Consider the following 25197-nt stretch of genomic DNA (forward strand, 5'->3'; position numbering starts at 1 on the left):
TTTGTTTTTTTTTTAATACTACATCGGTGGCAAACAAGCATACGGCCCGCCTGATGGTAAGCAGTATCCGCAGCCTATGTACGCCTGCAACTCCAGAGGAGCCACATGCGGGTTGCCGACCCTAACCCCCTCCCGCCCCTCGTTGAGCTCTGGCAACCCCACTCACCGGCAGGAACACAACACTATGAGTAGGGTCTAGTGTTATTTGGTTGCGATTTTCTGTAAGGTGGAGGTACGTCCCCAATTGCGCTCTGCTCTAGATCTGGAATGACATCCGCTGTGCTGTGCCCTACCACACAGAGCGAGATGACATTCACAATGCCCATACCTCTCTTATTGTACTCATGTTAGTGTACATTCCTTTAAAACTACTTAATACAGTCACTTTGCACAGCAATATTTTTGTCTTATTTTTCAAATTATACATGGCCTTAGATGCCTAAAACTGCTTTTATTTTATCAAAAACCATCGAATTACTGTGCAATAGTGTGGGCAGGCCCAATACTGAACAAATAATAACATATCTTTTTGTTTCAGACGTTGCGGCCTTGTCCGGGCTACGTCGTGTCATCCTGACGGCCGACGTCAACGCCTTTAATGGACTTTATATTTACATTATTGTATATTTTAAGTGATTTGTGATATTCTGTGAATAAGTATTTTGTGCTCTAACTATTGGAGTGTAGTTTTCCGGTAAGTGGATGCATGCCGCAACTCAACCAGGCGATGGCACGTCATACCTAAATTTTACTTGTGTACAATGCGATAACTCTTTTAAAACGCAGAGAGGCCTCAATATTCATATTACCAAAAAACACCGTCCTTGTATCAGTCAAAACGATGCCGGTCTAAATTTAGACCCATCCTTTTTGACCACCCCCCTTTCTGACCCACCTAATTCTATCCCTTTCCATTTATACCTCAGCGAACTTAAAAATAATGTTCCCGTTGTTAAAAGAGTTCCGCGCGGCGCTAGGATCACAGTCGCTAACCACCTTTCAGGACTAATTACAAAATGTGTGGAAAATAATCAAATTGATGATTGGCATAAACTTTTCCTTTTTTCTTTCAATACCCTTCATGCCAAAAAGGATGGGGCAATTTCTTTAACACAAAAAATCAAAAACAATTGTGTTTCGAATACAACTCCACACATTTATCGACCTTCTAAAGGGTGCGCCCCATCCACCTTCAATAGAACCAAATTAATTGAAAGTAAAATTAGCGACGGCGATCTTAAAGGTGCCGCTCGTATTCTTTTCACAAACGATGTGCTATCGCCAGATACTCCTGATACCCTCTCGGCCTTACGTTCTAAACATCCCCCGGCTCCTTCAACACCACACTCATTTGCCCCACCTACGGCTGACCAGGCCTGCCTCCAAATCGGAGGCAAGGACATTATTGACGCTATAATGTCATTCAAAACCGGTTCGGCGGCTGGCCTGGATGGGATCTCGCCCCAACATTTGAAGGACCTAATCTGTCATTCGGTGGGCGACTCAGGTGAGCAGCTTATCTGTTCCCTTACTAAATTAATAAACTTTATGTTTTCAGGCAAAATTAACACCGAAATTGTTCCTATCCTATACGGTGCAAACCTGATTGCCCTAACCAAAAAGGACGGAGGGGTGAGACCCATTGCGGTGGGGTCTACTTTACGACGTCTGGCATCAAAAATTGCGGTTAGACACTTTAGATCAAAATTGCAGTCCCTTTTTGAACCAGTACAGCTAGGTTTTGGCACGAAAGGTGGGTGCGAGGCAGCCGTCCATGCCCTAAGGACCTACCTTTCATTCGATGATTGTGAAATTGTAGTCAAAATTGACGTTAAAAATGCTTTTAATTCGGTTAATAGGGACACTTTGCTGACAGAAGTTAAGGACAAAATTCCGGAACTGTACAATTACCTTTTCTTTTGTTATTCAGACTCGTCTAAATTAATGTACAAATCACATGAATTATCTTCTGAGGTTGGTTGTCAGCAGGGTGACCCTCTCGGGCCAGCAATTTTTAGTTTGGCTATAAATCCAATTATTAAAAATTTAAAATCAAAATTCAACGTCTGGTACTTAGACGACGGAACCCTAGGAGGCGACGTGAATACTGTGCTCTCTGATTTGTCTTTTGTTAGGAGCAGTTTCGAAAATATTGGTTTAGATTTGAATTTCAGCAAATGCGAACTCTTTATTCACAAATCTTCTTGTACTTTGACCGACTTAAAACCCAAATTTGACGATCTGGCTCCTAATATAAAATTGGTAGACAAGGATTCTCTTTGCCTCCTGGGTTCTCCTATATTTGAAGAATCTTTTCCTGATTATGTTTCTAACTCTATATCTAATTTCAAAAGTCACACGAATAGTTTACTCGAAATTAGCCCTCATTATGCTCTTGTGATTCTGAAATTCTGTCTTTTTGTCCCTAAATTTACATATGTGCTCCGCTGCTGTCCTTTTTGGAAACATCAAAATTTATTGTCGCCTATAGACGATTTGATCAAAATTAGTATAGAGACGATTCTAAACATTCAGCTGAGTGAGCCTTCCTGGTCTCAAGCGTCCCTCCCTATTCGGTTCGGAGGTTTAGGAATTCGCAAAATTTCCAGTGTGGCTTCCCCAGCCTTTTTGGCATCCATTAATAGCACGTCTGGTCTCATAGGAAATATCTTAAGGGCTTTGCCCACAAACTATGAGATTACGGGCTTTGAGGATGCTAAAAATGCTTTTAAAATTGCTTGCCCGGGCAAACAATTTCCAGACAACCCAAAATCACAAAGGAGCTGGGATAATATTTACTGTGATTTAACTTACAATACTCTTCTAAACAACTGTACGGGTCCAGATCACGCGAGACTTTTGGCGGTCGGAGCCCGGGAAGCCGGCTACTGGCTACATGCCCATCCTTCACCTAATACTGGTACTTTCTTGGATCCGACCTCCCTAAGACTGGCGACTGGTTTGCGACTCGGGGTTTCGGTATGTACGCCACATATATGCTCTTGTGGCACGGACGTGGACCGACTGGGACACCACGGATTATCTTGTCAAAAAAGTGCAGGTCGTTTTTCAAGACATGCGTCGCTTAATGACATAATCCGTCGATCTCTTGCCACCATCAATGTGCCTGCTCTTCTTGAGCCAACTGGCATTATCAGGGATGATGGCAAGAGGCCTGATGGGGTGTCCTTGGTTCCTTGGAGCTTGGGACGGATGTTAGTGTGGGATGCTACCTGCGTAGACACACTGGCACCGTCCCACCTCCAACGGACTAATGTAAAAGCGGGCGCAGCGGCGGAAAGCGCCGAAATTTTGAAACGTAATAAATATAAGAGCCTCGGTAGAGAGTACCATTTTGTACCTTTTGGCGTTGAAACTCTAGGTCCATGGGGTCCCAGCGCGCACAAGTTTTTTGGAGAAATCGCGAAACGTCTGGTTGACGTAACTGGTGACCGAAGAGCTGGCGGCTTCCTCGCACAACGTATCAGTATTGCGATACAACGAGGAAATGCCGCCAGCATCCTTGGTACAATGCCTCAAGGGCCTCTTTTAGATATAAGCTAGTTATAGTATTCATCTGTATATATCCATTATGTATATTGTTATTGTCAATAAATAGATTTCTTAATACAGTTTCACATGAACCCTTAAACTCCATTTCCAAAAGCGAACTATATCTTTCGGACCCCTAAAGACTCCATCTCGTCTCAGATTTTAGAACTTTCCCTAGGTCAAATTCATAGAGAGCCCCTATAAATAATCATATTGAACCCCGGAATATTAGGGCCGTGTTCTCGAAAGGGTACAGGCCTAATATATCACAGCGAGGGTCTACATTTCATGCGTTACTTTTTCACATTCAGCTTTTAGTGCGTTTGAGAGTGTTTATTTGGTAGGAGTGTTTGCGTTTACTTTAAGAATTCTTTAGACGTAGTCAAGAGTATTTGGAGCTAATATGGCATATTTGAGTTTGTGGAATTTGATGTTGCGGTTGACTGATTAGCATCAAAGCACAATTAAAGCTATTAGAAATACAGACCAGAAAAGATTAAAGCATATTGATGTGAAGTATAACTATATTAAGCAAAAGGTTGAACAAAATATTGTCAAAATAGAATACATTAGTACTAAAGATCAGATAGCAGATGTTTTTACCAAACCTTTAGGTAAAACTATTTTTGTAAAACTTGTAGACAAACTTGGTCTCATATCGAAGAATGATTACGTTGAGGAAGAGTGTTAAAAAGGCAACTCAAACATCCCTCGATGACAGATGTCATAATGATATTTTTATCTGTACGATTTTTTTTCTCTTCTACCATGACTTGATTAACGCAAATGCGCTTTGTACAATTAAATAAGATTATTATTAATAAAACAAGTGTCGTGTATAAAAACATCTTTAATTTAGAAGAAAAACCTGCGCCCCATAACATATTTCATTAACTTTTGAAACTTGCGGTTGTATAAGTAAATAAATTTTAACTATAAGTCGATGCGGGTAAGTTGGCTTGCCTTCACTTTTATACACATCGATTATAGTCTTTTTCAAACGCGAAGGGTAGGGTGACATTTGTTCTATTTCATTCCCATTGACGTTTCGGATCAATACTTGAATCCCAATAGAACAAAAAAACATATCTTCGTAGCTTAAAATATATTATTATTAGATACAAATCACCAACACATATATTATTGTGTTATAAAAATAAAAAGATACATTTTAATATCGTTGGGTTTCATTATGCAAAATGGAACTCAAGCGCAAATAGAGTTCGACTACTTATCGACCGAATCGATTTCGCTCGTGTCTAATCATCTGAGTCGTATCCAATTGTAAAGGTATATTTAGCTAAAAATATAAATCATCGCTAATCGAATCGAGAAAGGTAAAAAAACGTTTCTAATTTGCATTACCACAACCTTACAGTAATTGCTTTTTGATATATGTTTGAAAAATACTATAGTGTTTTTACATAATATGTTACTTGCTTTTAATAAAACTCATACTAAACAATAATTTATGTGTAAGGACTTTGCATCAGGAGCTTCGGTTTAAATGTCTCACGGCTACCACGTTTTGTACATTTTTTTACACTTCTTTAAAATATTACCACTTCGAAAATTCGAAAGCACCACAAAATATCCAGCAAGTGTAAATTATATTTAATGAAAAAATATATATAGTAAGTATGACTTTTTCCCTAAATATAGATTTGACAAGCCTACCTGTGATGTTCAAAATCTCAACATTCGAGCGTTTTGCATTTTTTTTACAGAACATTCTTTCAACAGCTTTCTGAAAGTATTATCCGATAGATGCGACTGTCGAATATGGAGGCACCTGGTAGTTGTGACTGGGCGACCTGTACGTTGTTTTGTTACTCTTTAGTTTAGTTTAGTTGTAATTAGTAAATACTAACACTAGTTATTAGATACGTAGCTTAGATAAACTAACAAAATCTATGGATTGTAAAGATCTGAAATAAATGATAATTTAATTTAATTTAATTTACACAAATTGACTACGAGTAAGTCCCGCAGTAAGCTCAAGAAGGTTTGTGTTGTGGGTACTCAGACAACTAATATTTATCACACATCATATTAAACTCTTTACATATTACAAAAACTAACAAACGATTTCATAGCCACATAAAAATGCTCTTAGTGAAGTGGAACACCCTATCTACACCCAAGGAGTATATTTGTATGCCGGTGTTATGTAGATTTATATTGCATACAGGGTGTGGCGCCCCGAAATGTCCATAACCCATAACTCCTACCGCCAATAAAACGCCCCGGCTGAAGCGAAAATAATCTGTATTTTCCCAACATTTTCCTGAACTTTCATGCATGCACTTTCAGATTTCGTACGGAAATTAGAAACCGCGGTTTTAATATCGGTTGCGTTATTTTGCTTTGCAATACTGCGTTGCTTTATAGCGCTCCTTATTATACTTTTTTCTTTAATTATTAATTTTAATCAACTTGTAACTAACAGTAGAACCTTGCATGCAATTTATACCTACTTCCTTGTAACAGCCGTATCAACTCCATGCAAAGTTTGCAAGCATATATACCGGGTGTTTCCTGTAACACGAGCAAATAATTAAACCATACATTGTACTCCTAAAACGATATAACTTTTGATTAACAACTTTTAAAAATGATGAAATTTTTAGATTTTATTTTTTTCATACAAATTTACCTAATATTATTTTCAATGTACGCTGACATCAGTGTGTTTGACGTTGCTTGTCACGCTTTAAACGTAACAAAATTCGCAATACATTGCGTCTTAGAATTAACTTCAATGTGTAGGTAATAAAAATTAAAATATCCATTAGTTATTTTTAAAAGTTGCTGAACAAATTTTGGTGAGTTTGAGGAGTCCAGCCTACAGTTTAATTTATTACTCCTGTTGTAGGAAACACCCGGTATATATGGCGATACTATAATTTGATACCATTGAACTGATCTGATGATGGAGTCAGAAGAATGGTATTGGAACAATGCGATGGCTAGTAGTTTACTCATCAAGATTGAACTTATTATTTGTTATGACGTTTTTATGATTTGATTATGACACAAACTCTTTTGTTTTGTTAGACATCAAATGCAAACGGTGAATGGAAAAATGGAATACGGTAATATGTCTTATTGAAAAATGTGTTATAAGATTGAAAAATATATTATAAATAAAAATACTGAATATCATGATAAGTAAAATTATTAGATTATATAGGTATGTTGAAGGAATAACAAGCCGCAAGCAAAAATTAAACATAGAATCATAAAATAGATTTATTCTACACCGTGTACATTTGCGAAGACAAGTTTCGGCCGATTTTCTTTGCAAAATGTAATGATTTAACGATAAAATACTGACGAAACACCGAAAAAAGCTTATATTTATACAAAACCCCGGAAAACGCCTACTCATTAAAGACCCTTTGAAGTTGTTGGCAATAGGTTTGCCCTCCAGGCTAACTTTTAACGAACGAAGCATTTTTATGTCGTAATTTTAAATTCTATTATCAGTTTCTCGTATGGAGACAAATCTGCCAGACAACATTTCGCTTTAGAAAATTTTCGACTTTCTAATTTCATTGACATTCCATAATCATAAACAAACAAATAACTGTCACAAAAAAATTTACACAATTTTCTCCTGACTGTACTATTTATTTGTCTTCAAAGTACTTTGTGGGACTTTTCTAGTTAATGAGCCTAAACTGATGCGTTCCTTTGCCATCTACCGACTCATCATCATCAGATGAGAATCATATTAATTTATTGTCATCGGAATTACACAAGTACTCCAAATTTCAACTGAATCAGATATCAAGAAGGAGATCAAATGATAGTTGCAAAGAATCAAATATACAAAGAAACAAAGCAATGCGTAGTTGCTTCTCTACCTAAATATTTAAGTGTATATAAACAATATTTATTAATAGATAAAGTAAGAGCGAATCGCCTAGCGTGGTATGGGCATGTGATGCGGAGGGATGAAAGTCATGTGACGAGAAAGGTATTACGAATGAATGTGGAGGGATGTAACGGGAGAGGAAAACCTAGGAAAAGGTGGATGGATTGTGTGAGAGATGACATGAAACGAACGCGAGTGAATGATGAGATGACGGGTGACAGAAAGATATGGAAGAAAAAGACATGCTGCGCCGATCCCAAATGAATGGGATAAGGGCAAGCGAATGATGATAAACAATATTTATAAATCTTTCAAAAAAATAGGCTAATACTAACAATTTTAATCGCTTGAGGGGTTTGGACATTTAACTGACAATGGCTATGGTCAGCAAGGTTTTAGATTATCTCCTAACTTAACTCTATTATACCTAAATTTACTACAACTTCCCCAACATCAAAACGAAATCCTGCACATCGTAACTTCACGTAGTAAAGGAGTTACAGCCCGAACTCATACATCGAACAAATCTGCCAGATATCATTTATGATACACTCGGCCATCCCCACCTCTTGGAGTACCATTTCAATTGCTCAGCAAGAGCGAGCGAGTCGGAGATTACGACATCCAGTATAACCGGTTTCTACTTATACGAAATATTATTACGGATGTGAAGTTCAGGTAATGCTGGTCTGATTAAAATTGCGACTAGTCCACGCTTGAGCAGCATATGTGAATGAACGTTCTGACCTCCAGATCAGATAGCCAGGGTGGCCATAAACACATAATAAAACAGCTCGAGCCCGCCATCTTGCAAGATATGCTATTACCAAGCAAATCTTCTGAGACGTGAGTTGCATGCATTAAGGAGTTGCTATGAAATATATCGTAACAACCGGGGGTTCAAAAGTATATAGTTCTCTGCGTTAGGTAAATTGCCGAATATTACACATATAATAATGTTTTTAAATAGGTCATGGACATAGAATAGTTAAGTGATTCGTCTGTTTGACACCGATACTACTTTGATGTATTAATTTGACATCAAAAATATCTGTAATAAGCTAATTAGTGGGCCAAGAAAGAAAGTACAAGGTTGCGATATTCATTTTTTTAATACTACGTCGGTGGCAAACAAGCATACGGCCCGCCTGATGATAAGCAGTCTCCGTAGCCTCCTGAACAACTCCAAGACCAAGACCCTATTCATAGTGTTGTGTTCCTGCCGGTGAGTAAGGTTGCCAGAGCTCAACGAGGGGGGGGGGGGGGGGGGGGGTTTAGGGTCAGTAACGCGCATGTAACTCCTCTGGAGTTGCAGGCGTACATAGGCTACGGAGACTGTTTACCATTAGGCGGCCGTATGCTCGTTTGCCACCGACGTAGTATAAAAAAAAAAGTTATCTTAAAGATCTATATTAAGCTGTCACGTTATACGTGTACTAACTACACTTGGCTTGTAAAATTAATGAAATATCGCATTCAATAAAACGTGAAAGGGGCTGTACATTGAAAAAACTGCGTATCAAGAGGCAAAATTAAGTGGCAACAACGAAAACCGGATCGCGATACAGCGTGACTCGAATTATTTACTAATTTTCAGGGCCGCAAAGGGCTAGAAAGGGTCGCGGAATTGAGGACAGGGAAGCCGATTCAGTTTTAGCAATTTCATTGGGTTTTTATCTCATTTTAATACCTTATCTTGGATATAGACTAAAGAAAACCATTTGTTATCAATGTTTTTTGTCCACTAAAATAATATTAACTTCATGACAGTGACATGAAAGCCAAATACTGGAGATTTTTGCAGCAAATAATAAAATAATAATAATAATAATTCAGCCTGTATACGTCCCACTGCTGGGCACAGGCCTCCTCTCATGCACGAGAGGGCTCGGGCTATAGTCCCCACGCTAGCCCAATGCGGATTGGGGACTTCACATACACCTTTGAATTTCATCGCAGATGTATGCAGGTATCCTTACGCAAATAATAAAATAATATTTAGATACAATTCTTAGTGCGTTGGTCACAAAAGCAAACTAAATTTGATGTCATTTTCAAATTGTATTTATCTAATTTTCAAAAGATCGGCAGTCTAACAACGTTATAATCTCTGACACAGTTCGCAAGTTAAAATAGTACCGTTAGGTCAAAGAGCCTGCTCCTCGCCATTGTAAATCATACTCGAGCGGGGCGCACGTAATCCTGCAACGGATCCTATTTCTGAACGAATCCAATCGGAAAAATTCAAATTTAAGACGTTTCCCTGGGACCATAAATTTTAACTGCAAAATCAACAAATTTCGCCGCTTTCCGTTCTGCTTTCCGCGTAATTTTAGTAGATTTTAAGGAACGCTAATTAGATTTTACTAAAATGATTAAATGTTTATGCGGCGTTTGCTCCCGATCTTAGCTTAAAATTGTTTTATTTTGCAGGATTGAAATCAGCAGGACAGTTTTAACTGACCAAGCAAAGTGAAGGTCTTCGTTTCAGTTCAGGCTAAAATAATTGTTTGTCTAGCTGTATGGCTGTTTTCTTCTACAAGTCGCATTTTTTAATCGAGTCTTAGAAATCTCGTAAACAAGTTCAATAACATGTAATTTTTTGTCGATTCAAGTTTTGGAAATGTCAAAATAGAAAAAAAAAAAGAAAGAAAAAGAAAGAAAATACATTTATTTATGACAAAACAGACACGGATGACAAAAACATGTTGACAATACAATTAATTATTATTTAGCGCAAAATGCCATAAAAGGGCCTTTGTTTTTGAAAGGGGTTTTGTTTTTGAGCCAGTTGTGAAACTCAGCATGTAGCTGGCAAAGCCAGCGCTGTTCTTCCGTTGTGACCCAGGAGTACGCCGTTCGACGACGAACGACGACGAAATAGCGGAGCGGGGTTTCCAAACTCACAAAGACACTATTAGTATTAAAGTGTAATACATGAAATAAGTCAACAACATCCAAACACTCAAGAGCAATGAAAGTGGGTCACATTCACCACGGAAGAGTTTTGGCGGAAGGGTGTCAAGTTCCGGCGCTTCCGTGCCGGCTTCCTGACACTGCGGTACGTAACGCATCGCAACCATTATATGCTTTATAGTTCCCACCACTTATAAGGTTTTGCGACCTGAAATTTTATAGATGTACAGTCAGCATCAAAAGTAGCGGATCAAATAAAGTTTCCTAGGTATCTACCCTTCTGTAACAGCTTAACAAAAAATGGTGTCTTTAATATAGAACAACTAAGACTGTAAAAGATATACTTTTGAGCGCGAATTATATAAATTTATCTATATTTGAAAAAGTTATCCGGAATATCAGATACTTTTGGCGCGTTGTTTCATCCGTTACTTTTGATGATGACTGTACCACTTATGTAAGACGGTTGGAATATAATTTTCGCGGTTCGGGTAGTAGAAGATAATAGTTATTTGTGCAACAAGGGAGGAAAGTTGGTTTTTCTTGTGTTGATTTTGAGTCCCGAGTACGCGAAAGGTTCTATAATTGAATCACGAGCGAAGCGAGTGATTCTAAGTTAGAATTTTTCACTTACTCGAAACTCAAAAACACGAGATGTAAAATAACTTTGCTCTCGTGTGGCACATACAACTTTTCACCTCAGTAGTGAGAACATATTAAAGGTTTAAAAAATTCAACATACAGTTAACCAGATTTATTTACATTCATGAATGAAAGGCATCATCATTATGACGAAAGCTTCTAGAAATATTCCTGTATTCATGGCCTTCACTAAATTAAAAAGCTACTTTGTCTCACTCCCTGGAGTGAGGAAAGTAGGCTTGTTTGAGCTGCTGAGGTCAAAATAGTGAAGTAGTGCGTTAAAAACTAGTTTATTTACTACCTACAATTTTACTTAATTCACGCGGCCTATAATGATATAAATATAGTTTTATTTTATGAGTAACTCTCCTGGTAAGAAAATACAATATTATTTTCAAATACAAAACAAATAACCGTGTGATTTACTTATATGGCGCAGTCAGTAGGGTTCTGACACTTATGGCTAAAGCCGAGCCCACGCCATTCGCAGTCGTCCGAGACAAAGCCTTTATTACGGAGGGACGTAGGCCGTACGGCCCAACTATCCGAAAACACTTAAAGGTAATTAATGTTGTTCAGCTTATACGTACATTAAGGTCACGCCTCGAGCCAAAAGCTGTGGCGGAGAGTTTCCATTAGGGTTATTATTGGTTAAAATAACGTTGAAGCGCTGGTGGCCTAGCGGTAAGAGCGTGCGACTTGCAATCCGGAGGTCGCAGGTTCGAATCCCGGCTCGTACCAATGAGTTTTTCGGAACTTATGTACGAAATATCATTTGATATTTACCAGTCGCTTTTCGGTGAAGGAAAACATCGTGAGGAAACCGGACTAATCCTAAAAAGGCCTAGTTTACCCTCTGGGTTGGAAGGTCAGATGGCAGTCGCTTTCGTAAAAACTAGTACCTACGCCAAATCTTGGGATTAGTTGTCAAGCGGACCCCAGGCTCCCATGAGCCGTGGCAAAAATGCCGGGACAACGCGAGGAAGAAGAAGAAGATTGGTTAAAATAACGTTAGTTATAATCATAATTTAATCATATGCTCATCAGAAGTGATATTTGGCCTTGATGCGTCCAAACTATGCAAGGAGGTAAAATATCTCTGCGGCTGACAGCACATAACACATAACTTGCTTGATGACTTGTATGTATATTTCTAGACTATGGAGTGTGGAATTAAGAGGAGTGACATCTCTTATGGTAGAACTGTTGCGAAAGTGTCCAGCTGTCAGCTGTAAATAATAGTTCCAAATCTCCCCAGAGTAGCGCTAGAGTAGCTAAGAACCTAGGCGTTATTGACGGAATGAATTGCGCTGTCTATGATTTGATTTTTTTGTTCAAGTACTATACGTATTGTAGCGCCACCTATGCAAAGTTTTTACATGGAGATTTCGTTCCTTATCTGCACCTTCCGTATTCTAGACATTGTATTTTATAACCAGTTTATTTTGACAATCATAAGATATATTCAAATAATTATATGAATATAATACATTAATAGGTCCTGTAGGTCATCCCAAGTTTCGGTGGGTAGATAGACTGGAGGTAGATCTCCGTGAGCTCGGCGTCAGTGAAAACTGGCGTGAATCCGCGCAGGACCGGGCGTACTCTTGTGTCAGAGGCCAAGACTCACTATGGGTCATTGCATCGATTGATCGATCGGTAGTAGTCTTAGTTGTTGTTTAATATAATTTATCGTCTAATTTAGTATTATGAAATTAATAAATCTAAATGTAATAAATAATATATACATATGTCAGAAAAATAAATAAGAAAACATGTTTGACTTAAACGCCGCATCTCTCATCACTGTTACGTGTTATTTTGACATTTTGTGTATTCAAAACAGTTATTCTAATCCTGTTGGTCTCGTCCCTAAAATTGGACATGCCTTATCTACATTCAATATTTTTAATCACAGATACAGAACTACAATAACTATCCACGGTTAAGCACAGATTTCCCAAAAAGTGTAGTTTTTTTGTGGGCTAAATACAAAACATTAGAAAAAGCGTGTTAAAAGTTAGAGATTTCATGCAGATTTTAAAAATTCATTTTAGACCCAGACAGCCTAATCGGATCAAGTAAAAGTCAAGATAATGTTAAACATGATAACAAAAAAGAACTTTAAAAAGCTGCGAGTTGGGTACTAGCTCATTTCAAAAGCAATTCTAAGTAAATCCTAAGGTGTGTTTGTTTTTTCCACTAAAATATTTAAATTCTTGATTTAAAAGCCGTTGACTTTATTAACATTTCTGATGAATCAGAAAAAAATACTGAATTCGTAAGATTAAAAACTTAAGTCTGATTAAATTTATTTATGAGGTGATGAACCTCGTTTTGGGTCGTACTGTCCAACAGGGGCATATTTCATATTAAAATACAAGCTAATGCTTTTTATTTTGTATGAATTCCGGCCCAGGTCTCCATAGCAGTTCAGCGGGGGAATGCTGCAAACATTGTGACCTGTGAGCCAGGTACAATGCAGGCCGTTTTATTTTAGGCTTAGCGTAGGTTAATTTTACTTGGAGTAATTGCAGGGATTTTTATAATTTAAGTTTTTTCCTATAAAATAAATAAATAAAATATAAATATTTGGGGACAATCTTACACAGATCAAACTAGCCTCAAATTAAACAAAGCTTGTACTATGAGTCCTAGGCAACGATATAAATACGTACGTATATAGATAAATAAATACTTATATTCATAGAAAACTCCCATGACTCAGGAACAAATATCTGTGTTCATTTTACAAATAAATGCCCTTAACGGGATTCGAACCCGAGACCATCGGCTTCAGGCAGGGTAATTACCCACTAGGCCAAACCGGTCGTCGAAAACGTCAGTCGTTGACATTCAAAAAAAAAATCATATTGTTATATTTAAAAAAATATACTGTGTAATTGTGTATAAATTAAATTAATAAATCTTTATTCATATTAATGATAATAATACCTATATAAGCACGTCAAGCATTTCACGCTTGCGCCGCTGACTGGGCGCTTTATTCTGATTTGTTTAGTATAAACAATTCGCCCGTAACCCGTCCACTTGACTTCGCACTTCCTAATTCCATGGCAGCAATCTTATACCATGCGATACTAGATGATAAATGTATTATTTTTTTTCATTTTCAGAATGCCAATCATGATTTCTCGGGTCCATGAAAAATAGTATAAAACTGTTATTATTAAAAGCTTTTATTTAACTTGCAATGTACATGTTTGTACGGGTCTAATCTTGCAAGTTAAAGACCTACTTCCCGGTTACCGATGAAGCTGAAAATGTGCATGTGTTTCGGGTGACAATGCATTATTGTGGTACCATCGAGCTGATCTGATGATGGAGACAGGAAGTGGCCTGTGATAAAGCTACGCAACCTAATTGAGTTTGGGGTTAGAATTATCTCGATGTATATTACTTGCCTGTGGATGGAGAAGTACGGTCAGCGATAAAAGCTTGTATTATAAAATGCACTTTATATTTGTTGATAGTTTAACGTATCAAAAGTGTATCTTTTATTCTTTGGAGTTAGATATGATTTCTATGTTTTCCGTTATATTATAGATGCCTTTCGATTAAATAAATAAATATTTTCTAAACTCCCGCTCTATCAGCAAAAGTTTGCATAGTATAGTAAGGCGTTTTCACCAGAGATGTGCGATAGCTATTTTAGCTATTTATTTTAGTGATCACAGTCAAAATGCATTACCTACTCATGATCATTCCATATCTTAGTATTATAGAGAATACTATTGCCGAAAGTCTCCGGACCAAATTTTGTAGTTACGAAATTAACTTTTTTGGTATCGTCTTGGCTCGTCTCAATCGTTTTTTGTCAAGTTCGTAAATTCGTCCCGATTACCAAAAATAATATGGACGACCCACGAAAGTGACAAATGAAGAATGGGTGACGAAAGCAGAACGGGACGAATTCAAGAATGAAGTAATAAATTGTAATCACCGCCACGTCAAAAATTGCACGTACACAAATCTGACCAAAACCACGACTTGATATGAAGTCGTGGCGTGTGGGACACGAAATTTACTGACTTTATATCGAGTCAATGGCGGCGAAAAGGTTAACAATGTCTTGAGTGTTCCCTTATCACAGTTTCACTAATCAAATTGAGTAAAAAAGTAACCGTTTTAAATAGATGGATGTGTCAGAGTATTAAAAAAAATCACTGCAGTATTTACATTTTCTACTGCATATCTCAGCTTACTGCATCGCAATGCAAGGCGTACTAAGCGGGCCGATACAATGGACACTGACAGCTTGAGCCGCTATAAAATGGACGGATCGCTCAGACGCGCTCCGGCTGATTTCGCCCCAACAAGGAATATAGAATGAAGCTAACATATCGGGGCACAGTGATAGATGAACCGATATCGATTGCATGATATGCACATTCAGAATTTACGATGTTGGAAACGATTACTTCACTGAATATTGTTAAAGGGATAATAGAGGGAATAATTGATAATTGATTGAAAAGGGGAAGAGGGAAAAGAAAAACTACATGGATGGATAACCTTAGGAGTTTGACGGGAATGGACGCTCCTACGCTTGGCAGAAAGACTGCGAATAGAGAAGAGTTTCGGACTGTGGTAGCCGACATCTGTAGAGGATATGGTACCTAAAGAAGAAGAAGAATGTTTAATCTACCTACTCAGAATCACGAGCTCTTTACATCCTTAGAGGAGAAAAAAGTGTCCTAAAGGTCATCTTCTTCCTTAGTCGCTCCTTGCTGAGGATCACGACCAAGCATGCTCCGTCTCCATATTGTGCGGTCATAAGCCATATGGGCACGCACAACATGTTGCCGCCAACCATCTTTTTCACAGCATCAGACCGTCTCGTGGGTGCTCTTCCTTGCGCACGCTTGCCATCCATTTTTCATTCATAGAATAAGAAATCGTTATTTCGTTAGGATCGCAAAGCTATTCTTCCCTCTTAAATCATGCGTAGTAGTAATGAAAATGACAATCAGCGCTGGAAGTCGCCAGTATCATGTTGGGATGAGACTCCTTCCTAAATAAATAATTTCTGTTTATTCTAAAATATTTATCCTTCGATTTAGATTAGATGTAGATTTCTTTATTTCACGATGAAAATTACACCATAAATTTGCTACATTCGTCAAAAGTATGTTTATCTTCTCATCATGATCGTCAAACATTACATTATAAATAATAAAATTAAAATTAATTGTGGCTCTCAAATAAGGATCGTCATGTACAAAGAAAAATATCTCAAAAAATTGAATATAAACCAACATAATATTAATTTCGAATTGTCGTTAAAATGTCAAATAAAGATAAATATATTACAAAAATAACAATATGTCATTTTAAAATACAAATGCACACAATTTAATAAAAAATTAAATTACATTATGTCGTTACAAATTCAATTCCATGTACTCATTTACACACTACAGAGGGTTATCCAACAAAACGTTTCTCATTTTGCGCTTAAATGTTTCATCACACGGCTCGTTACTCAGATCGGCAGGTAGGTGTTTATAGTAAGTCGCTTAAATGCATTTCTAAATGTCAAAAATATACCACTAGTTCTAATCCCAGAATACACCGGCGGTAAATTCACTTGAGCAACCGTTATCCAAAATGACCAAAACCTCGCACCTCAATCAAAACTCATTACACACCATTCTTTAAACCTTCCCGACCCATTAAAAGCATAAGTACCCTCATGCATCCCTTGATCCCATAATTCCTTTCTTCCATAACACTCCTTATATTGTTAGGGGGCATAATGTAATAATTTTCGCACCACGGTTGGCAATCTGTCCATGCCGACAAAGACCGAGTGATTTATGTACATCGTCGTCGGACTAATTATCGTTGAATTTCGTTAAATTTCGTTAAACAGCCTCTCATATATTAAACGGGGCTTTAGGCTTCCAAAACTGTCAAGTGTTAAAGTTCCTAAATAACAATGCTGGTGTGCTGGTTAATGGATTTTCCAAATCGGGTCCTCTAATTATGTATATAATTATTTAACCTAGAGCAAAATATGATTAGCATTGAAAATATTGTTAGATGTGGAAGAACTACCTTTAATTTTTTTTATTGTAATTTTGTCGTAATTAGAAGAATAATTCGATTGAAGCCTTTTTTAAATGAACAAAGCATATTTTTTTAATAGCATTCTTCAAAAAAAACTAGCATGTTGTATTGACTTTTTTATCTTCGCTACTATTTACTCTATGACATACCGAAAGAATGGAGATTTTATGGTGTTTCCACACTGCATCATTATACAGTAAATTCTCGATAATCCGGCTCTCGATTGTCCGATACACGCAGTAATCCGGCACTAAAATAGAGGCAGAGGTGATCATTCTATGTCCAAATTTACTATGTGCGTTTACATTATCACTCTTGAATATCTTTGTATATCCTTAAATCCTGGATAATAGCAAAACTTCTTTTGACTATAGTATATAAGTATACTTAGTAGGGATACTGCTTTGATAAACTAGAAACACTTCATTATAATAAGCAGATTTGCTCTTATTTCCAGTAATCCGGTTCTCTTGTTGACACAAGACTATAAAAAAGAAATAGTGCCGGATTAGTCAAATTGTACTGCAATAAACTCAAACCACCGAAACTGGGAGAAGCTTGCGGAGAAGCGAACGGAGTGGCGCAAGTGCGTTGGAGATGGTCGCAAGTTCTGCGACGAGGCCTGGTTCGCGGCACTGGCAGACAAAAGGGAAAAAAGGCACCATAGCGAAACGTTACAGTCAGTCGCGAACTTCCCTTGCCAGCTCTGTGGCAAAGTATGCCGCTCTCGCATCGATCTTTTCAGTCACCAAAAATGATGTTTTGCGGACATTGCACCATAAATCGTCTGAAATAGACGCTAAGGCCAGTATATATACTGCAATAAAAATAAATTACACCTTTAAAATGAACGTTGCTATATACTTAGTTAAATGTCAGTGCCATAAAGGCAATTTAGAATAAATGCATATTAGTTAATATGCATAGTCCAATATCGATATTAACTAAACGTAATCAGGAGGCTCAAAGCTGATGTTTCACGCCAAAATTGACGGGAATTTAATGTTTTACTATTTACACCGTAATTATAATCATAGTCAGTTAATTAATATTAGGTCATTACCTATGAAATTGGCGTTTTGTATGGAGTACTTTAACGAAATTCGATTTTTCATACAATGAATATTGCGGATTATTTAGGATGGCATTTTCAACCAAACAAATTTTTGCCAGTAATCTGAGACATTTTTAAGGCACATTGTCTATCTCATATATTTTTTTAAATCTGTCTCGTCAGAAAAATATAAGTCATTAAAATACTCGAGCCGGCAGCACATGAAAAGAGCTGTTTCTCTGAATACATAAAACAATAAAAATAGTAAATCATTGTATGTAAAATCGTTGTTATGTAGCGCAATAATGAGATTACAAAAACTTCGAAGATACTATTAAAATAAATAAACTATGATATGATTAATACTTATGAACAAAAACGACAATTTCATAGGTAACGCGCATGTAACAACATGCGCGTTGCCGACCCTAACATTAACCCTCGTTGAGGCAACCATACTCACCGGTAGGAACACAATGTAAAAAAAATAAGTGTCGTAACATCATCAAAAATTAAAAACCGTTAACAAACGTTAATAAAAAAATAACGATTTCGTATTTCGAATTCTTTCTTATGAATTGTGTTTCGTCTACAACATATCGGTGTTAAGTGTAAGAATAAAAAAGAAATATAAGATTATCGAGGTGAAAAGTTTTGCGAAGATATCGTACATTCGTATCAACTACCGAAGAGTTTGAAGAAGTTTTTGTTATTATTGTTCGATCAAGTACCTACGAGGATTTGTTGAATGATATTGCCACGTACAGTGATATAGGTAATATAGGTGAACAAGTTTAGTATTAGGTATAGTTTAGCGTTAGGTTTTTTATGATGACACAGACGAGCAGAAATATCGCTTCATCTTAAGGAATTACCATAGCCTATGGACACCTGCTGGACTAAGTTTGTATGAAAAGGCAATTTTGAAGGGGTCCTTTACTTTCGTGTTAATCCCTTAGTTTTTTTTTTTAATTTTTGTCGTTGCAAGTGTGGCATTCTTTTATTCGGGAACTGTGTTCGAATAAGGTACCTACTTTATGGAGGGTATGTCCTTTAGAAAAAAAACAACATTTGAACATTTTATGGTAACCAAGCAGGTTATCTGAGCCGTCAATCTAATTTTCATAGCAAACTTTTTAACAAGTTTTCCTAAAAAAATCTGTACCGTGTACGTATACGTATCTTAAATTTCAAATCAGTCCGAATGTTAATTGTCAGTAATTATTAAATTAATAACCGTTATCAAAGTTTTATCACGTCACTTCAAATTCGTACAATTATTAAACTTAACCGTTGCCTTGGCATTTTTACTACAATCAATTACTTACGAACCTGTTACAGCAGACAAGTTTCCTTGGTCTTCAGGGAAATCAATATTTATTAAACAGGTACCTAATGAGATTAAAATTTCACGTTGCAATGTCACGACGGCCCCCCAGCGGCTAGCCAGGCCCACGTCTTTATTTCCTCGTAAAAACTTTTGTAAATATATTTTCACCACACCAGCTGGTATAGGCTCTGTTGAATGTTCAAAAACGGATGAGAAAGTTGCATTTTATCCACATATGGGGCAAAGTAATATGATGCAAATTTTGACTTGTTTCTTTGTTGGCTGGTGGAATTGACTTTTAAATGATGACTTTGAATGATAGATTTTTTATTACGTGCATTTGGATTTGATTTGGTTTGATTATTTTCGTAACTTATAGTAAGTTTGGACCCGGGTACGTCCTTAAACTACGTCCAAAAGAGAGGTATGGGCATTGTGAATGTCATCTAGCTTTGTGTGGTAGGCCACAGCCAGTGGATGCCATTCCAGATCTAGAGCAGAGCCCAACTGGGGAAGTACTTCCACTTTACAGAAAACAGCAGCCAAATAACACTAGACCCTACTCATAGTGTTGTGTTCCTGCCGGTGAGTAAGGTTGCCAGAGCTCATCAAGGGGGCGGGTTTAGGGTCGGCAACGCGCATGTAACTCCTCTGGAGTTGCAGGCGTACATAGGCTACGGAGACTGCTTACCATCAGGCGGGCCGTATGCTTGTTTGCCACCGACGTAGTATAAAAAAAAAATAATTCATCGCATTGCTGAGGAGAAAATTTTGTGTTTCCTCGGAGGCAAAGTTTGTTTAACCCTCGTGCCTTGAAACCCTCGCAACGCTCAAAATTCCACTTCTCGAACTTGCCCCCTTGTAAAACTAATAACTATTTCATCACACCAGCTGGTAAAGGCTCTCGTGATTGTTCAACAACTTATGAGAAAGTCGCAGTTTATCCACATGTGGGGCAAAGTCATCTGATGCAAATTTTGAGTTAGTATGGTTGAGTGGTAGAATTGATTTTAACATGATGATTTTGAATGAAAAATGTTTTCATTTAGAGTTCATTTAGTTTGATTTGTATATTTTTTTACAGCTCTGAGTTTCCTCACGTTGGTGTGTTGAAAATTTTTGTATTTGGGGCAAAGTCATCTGATGCAAATTTTGAGTTGGTATGGTTGAGTGGTAGAATTGATTTTAACATGATGATATTGAATGAAAAATGTTTTCATTTAGACTTGATTTAGTTTGATTTGTATATTTTTTTACAGCTCTGAGTTTCCTCACGTTGGTGTGTTGAAAATTTTTGTATTTCACTCGGTGGCAAAATTTGTTTGAGCCTCGTACCTTGAAACCCTTGTAATGCTAAAGATTATCTTTCGAACCACTCGCCTTGCTCGTGGTTCAGTTAGGGAATCTTTCGCTTGCTCGGGTGTCAACGAGCGGTTAAACAACAACTTTGCCCCCTTGTAAAACAAATATAATCTCGGTCTAGATATCGAAGTGTTCCAAGTTTTTCCCGAAGGATTCTAATACCAATGGGCAGATTATCGGCCACAATAACAACTTCAATCGAAAACTAACCAAAAAAGTAACTGGATACTCCTCAAAACAATCCTAATTTATTTAAATACGACTTTATTTTTCACTGAAGGACTTCGGAAACTGTTCTGAATGTAAATTGCTGCTGAATAACAATTTCCTTGTATCCAGTTTAAAACGGGACCTGCTCATTACAGTCTTAATGACAGCTTCCAACCCATAGTTATGTAGAAAACGCGTCAAAATTGATGCGTGGCCTACTAATTTGTTATGTGTAAAGACACAAACTTATGGATGTTTCTTACTCTATAATTAACAGTTGTTGAGATAAATTATTTAAGTCCTATCAGGGATCGGAAACAGGTATTTTTTGTATGGGAACAAATACGGTAGGTAGATTTGTTCTTTGTTAATTATTTTCTACTATTTCTACTTGGGCAATCTAATAATACGAAGTCGTTATCTAAAAACACAACCGAGTCGTACATTTGATATATCAAATATAAAGTTCCATTGAACTTTTTGCAAAAAAAAAACCGGTTCGGATTCCTGAGTCCCCTTTAAAATGAAATTTTCATAAACGGTTGTAAAAGAAAAATATTTTTCGTGCGGAAAGCGTCAACTTTCTGCACGAAGTTGCCGCTTTCCGGCTCCGTCGAATAGAAAAATAGTATACTTATACACGGCCAATAAATAAGGAAGCCTGAGATCACATGTTTGTTGACCTCGAGAATTCTTACTTTACAGCCATAGATATGAAACATACTATTTAACATTGAAATCGAGATTTCAAAAAAATCATAATCTAATTCATAACTCGGTCACAGCTATCGTTTTGAAGAGTAATTGGTGACATATTTATATCCGTTCTCCCGGAAAACAAAATCATATGTTATAATACTTATAATTTCCTCTTCAGCCTTCAAAGTCATATACGAGTCATAAGCTGGCACGAGTGAAAGGAATCCCCTGATACGTTACAAAGCAAGAGTAACAAAGGTCTGTTTTGGAATTCTTGAGGCTGCCCTACTTATAAAAAGCAGTCAAGGGCTGTGTTCAGCGCGCTCCAATAATGTAGGCTTGCTTTCGAAATGGCTCATTGCCTTGCGTCGAGCAAATTTTTAAAAGCTTTTATATTGTCAGTTAACTTGCTTTACATGCGTTTGAAGTACGCTCAAGGTTTCGGCGAAGTTATAAGTGGAGCCCAACGTGGGCTCGTAATTTAGACGAAGTTAAATTACAACTGTGATTTTCATCGTCGTTAAAATTAGTAGTAATAAAATGCTTGTCTTCAAAAACCTTATCAATTGACCTACCTGCGTTTTCAAACACGTTCATTCATGTTCATAACGGCATGTAACTAATTCAGTGCACTATAGTAACTAACGGGGTTAAACACGCCGTTTTATTAGGATCTGTTAGGAGCACGTTCACAACACTGACACGGACACTTCACAGGGTTGCGATCACTCGTCACTCGAGGCGGCGCGCGACGTGCGTTCACCACCGAGTCGCGGCGCACACTGAGCCACAAACCTCGAGCGCGCAAGACTCACAGAGTACCTACTCGTTCCGTTGGCAGAATTGTTATACGTTTACGTCAATATTGAAATTTTCGAAAACTCGCAAAGTTTGTTATTAATAAACATTCTCAATAACGCTCGTGCCAATTATGTCATTTTGCTACTTTGATACAAGTTTGATGATATCTATCACCTTAGTTAGCGAGATTAATTTACTGAATTGTATTAATTAACTTCAATTATTTTTTATATACAACTTAATTCACAAAAAGGTAATTTTATCAACAGCATAAAGTAACTGAATAACTGTACAAAACGATTGTATTAGACTCCAGTAATATTTCAACAGTAACAATATTGTTAATTAATACCGACCCAAAACTTACCCAAAAGTTAACTTGTTATTTTTGTGCCGATTGAAATTGCTTTCCGACAATAGCAGGTCCTAAGTAAACTTCTAGACTTCGTCTACTCTATGCACCGTAACTGACTGTTTGAAGATTGACAAATGAAATTTTTATGAGGGCACCGCGATTCACACTCCTGCTAATGATGCTGTGCGCATTTAAACAAAGCGACATCTCGCGGGGGCCACTCGTCAACATTAGGCACACATGAACGTCCAATGAGAGGAGCTGACGCACGCCTAGCCAGAGCGCTTATTCAACATAGACTTTGTGATCTTTACATATAGGCATTTATTTTGAACTGGTTTTTATACGGCTTTGACGATTGCCTTCTATTTTACCAAGCAATAGTACCTAGTAGAAATTATACAAATTGTATGTGACAATAAATAATGTTGTATTAAATATATTAAAAACAGATACAGATAGGTATCTCATAGGTAAGCGTGCTCCACCGTAGACCGCATCATCACTTACCATCAGGTGTGATCGTGGTCAAACGCCTGCCTATCCTCCATAAAAAAAAAAAAGATGACTCACGTTTTTTAAGGTCGAAAAACGCTTGAAATGTTTCGCTCCGTACGACGAGTGTCGTCAGGAGCTAGCTTTGTACTGGTCCGTCAAACACTAAGGGGAAAAAACCTGGTGTTGAATAAAAAAATGGACCTTTACTTGTCGGGCTATTAAGCTATTTTACAATATATTTCAGTAGTCGCACTACTGGGAATAATTAATTAGTTTTTATTTGAGAGTTAAAATACAGGATTCCTATTTATTGGTGATATTTGGTCGATTGTGCTATATACGCCTTATTTAAGGAAAAACTAAAGTATAGAAGTTTGGATAAATGATAAGTAGACTTACCTGCACAGAAGCTGCAGACGTCGACTGCTCCACCGGGCCGGCAGTTCCAATAGCTCTGCTTCGGTCGGTACCTGCTGGCTGACAGATCGACAGCGCCGGGTGCTAGCTCATCAATGGCCACGCCCCAACACCTGAAATATTCCGGGTGCAAAAATTAATTCAAATGACGTAAACTTAGTCTGGACTCGTCGGTGGTTCCAATAGCTCTGGCTCGGTCGGTGCTGGCTGACGGATTGACAGCACCGGGGTCTGGCTCACCAATGGCCACGCCCTGACACCAACTGAAATATTCCGAGTTGCAGGCGTCCATAGGCTACGGTGACCAATTACCATCAGGCGGGCGGTAGGCTTTTTTCCCACAGACGTAGTATTAAAAAAAACATCCAATATCCAAAAGCACGTTCCTTGTGCATGCATCATAGTGTAGCATTTTAGGGTATATACATATATTATGATACGTACATGCACCACGGATGATGCACGCTTGTAAACTTAAAGCATTGCCAAAATTGATACGTGTGTTTATTCATTCATTCATTCACGTGTGTCCGGATGACATTTTTATAATGTTGCCTGGATATGGCTGTTACAAATCAAACAAAAAAAAATATTTTTTTATTTGAAATAACAAACCACAATGAATTACTTGCGTTTATGGCACACTTTAATTACAATAAAATAATAATCAAATAAATTTCTAAAAGAAAACCTAATCGGAAATAGCTGGTTTTTTTTTAATGGCAAACATTGTAGCATCGAAAACAAACTGCTTTGTAAACTTTTGCTTCTCCTTTTTCTAGCTTCTGTATTAGGTGTATTCCCTGTTCAGTTATCAATTTATGTCACTCAATGCATCGATTTGTAAAAAAAAAATTATTAAGGCATGGAATTTTGGTCAGTTCCTGGCGGCGAGATAAGGTAGATTATCGATGGAACAGCCGAAGGTTCGGTATCTTTATTGCCAACAAGCTATTAGCTGATGACTATTTCGTGGCCTGTCAAGAAAGGCAGTTTCTTGCAAGGCTCGGAACCGGTTTTTTCTTCATACAAAAAATACCGGTATTATTACGTTCTTTTTCGTTCTTTGGTTTATTTTTTCATTTTTAATGGGACTATCTAATAATGCGAAGTTGTTACCTAAATACATGATCCAGTCCTACGTAAAGAGTATAAAATAATTAAAGAGCCCTGGTTTCTTGTTGGCATTGATATCCTTGTAAATCAAAACTGCATTAAAAAACCGCAACAGACATTAAATCAGACGCAATTTATTTTACCAGAAATAAGTCTTGCGAACAGGCGAATTGTAACTTGACAGCTGATCGGCTATACAATATCAATGCCTTTCTTGACGCGATGGTAATATAATACCATTTTTGGTTTCATATTTTTCCTTTATATGGCAT

General features: G+C 37.3%; 1 protein-coding gene across 1 annotated transcript in view; it reads right to left on the minus strand.

Moving 5' to 3' along the window:
• LOC133518145 (nephrin) overlaps positions 1–22747 on the minus strand; it is a 732429-nt gene extending 709682 nt beyond the window's left edge. The window contains exon 1 of the mRNA XM_061851736.1: positions 22314–22747. The gene's annotated coding sequence lies outside the window, so the exon portion shown is untranslated. The remainder of the gene's footprint in view (positions 1–22313) is intronic.
• Positions 22748–25197: the final 2450 nt, after the last annotated feature.

This window comes from Cydia pomonella, chromosome 5 (assembly GCF_033807575.1).
Source record: "Cydia pomonella isolate Wapato2018A chromosome 5, ilCydPomo1, whole genome shotgun sequence".
NCBI lineage: Eukaryota > Metazoa > Arthropoda > Insecta > Lepidoptera > Tortricidae > Cydia > Cydia pomonella.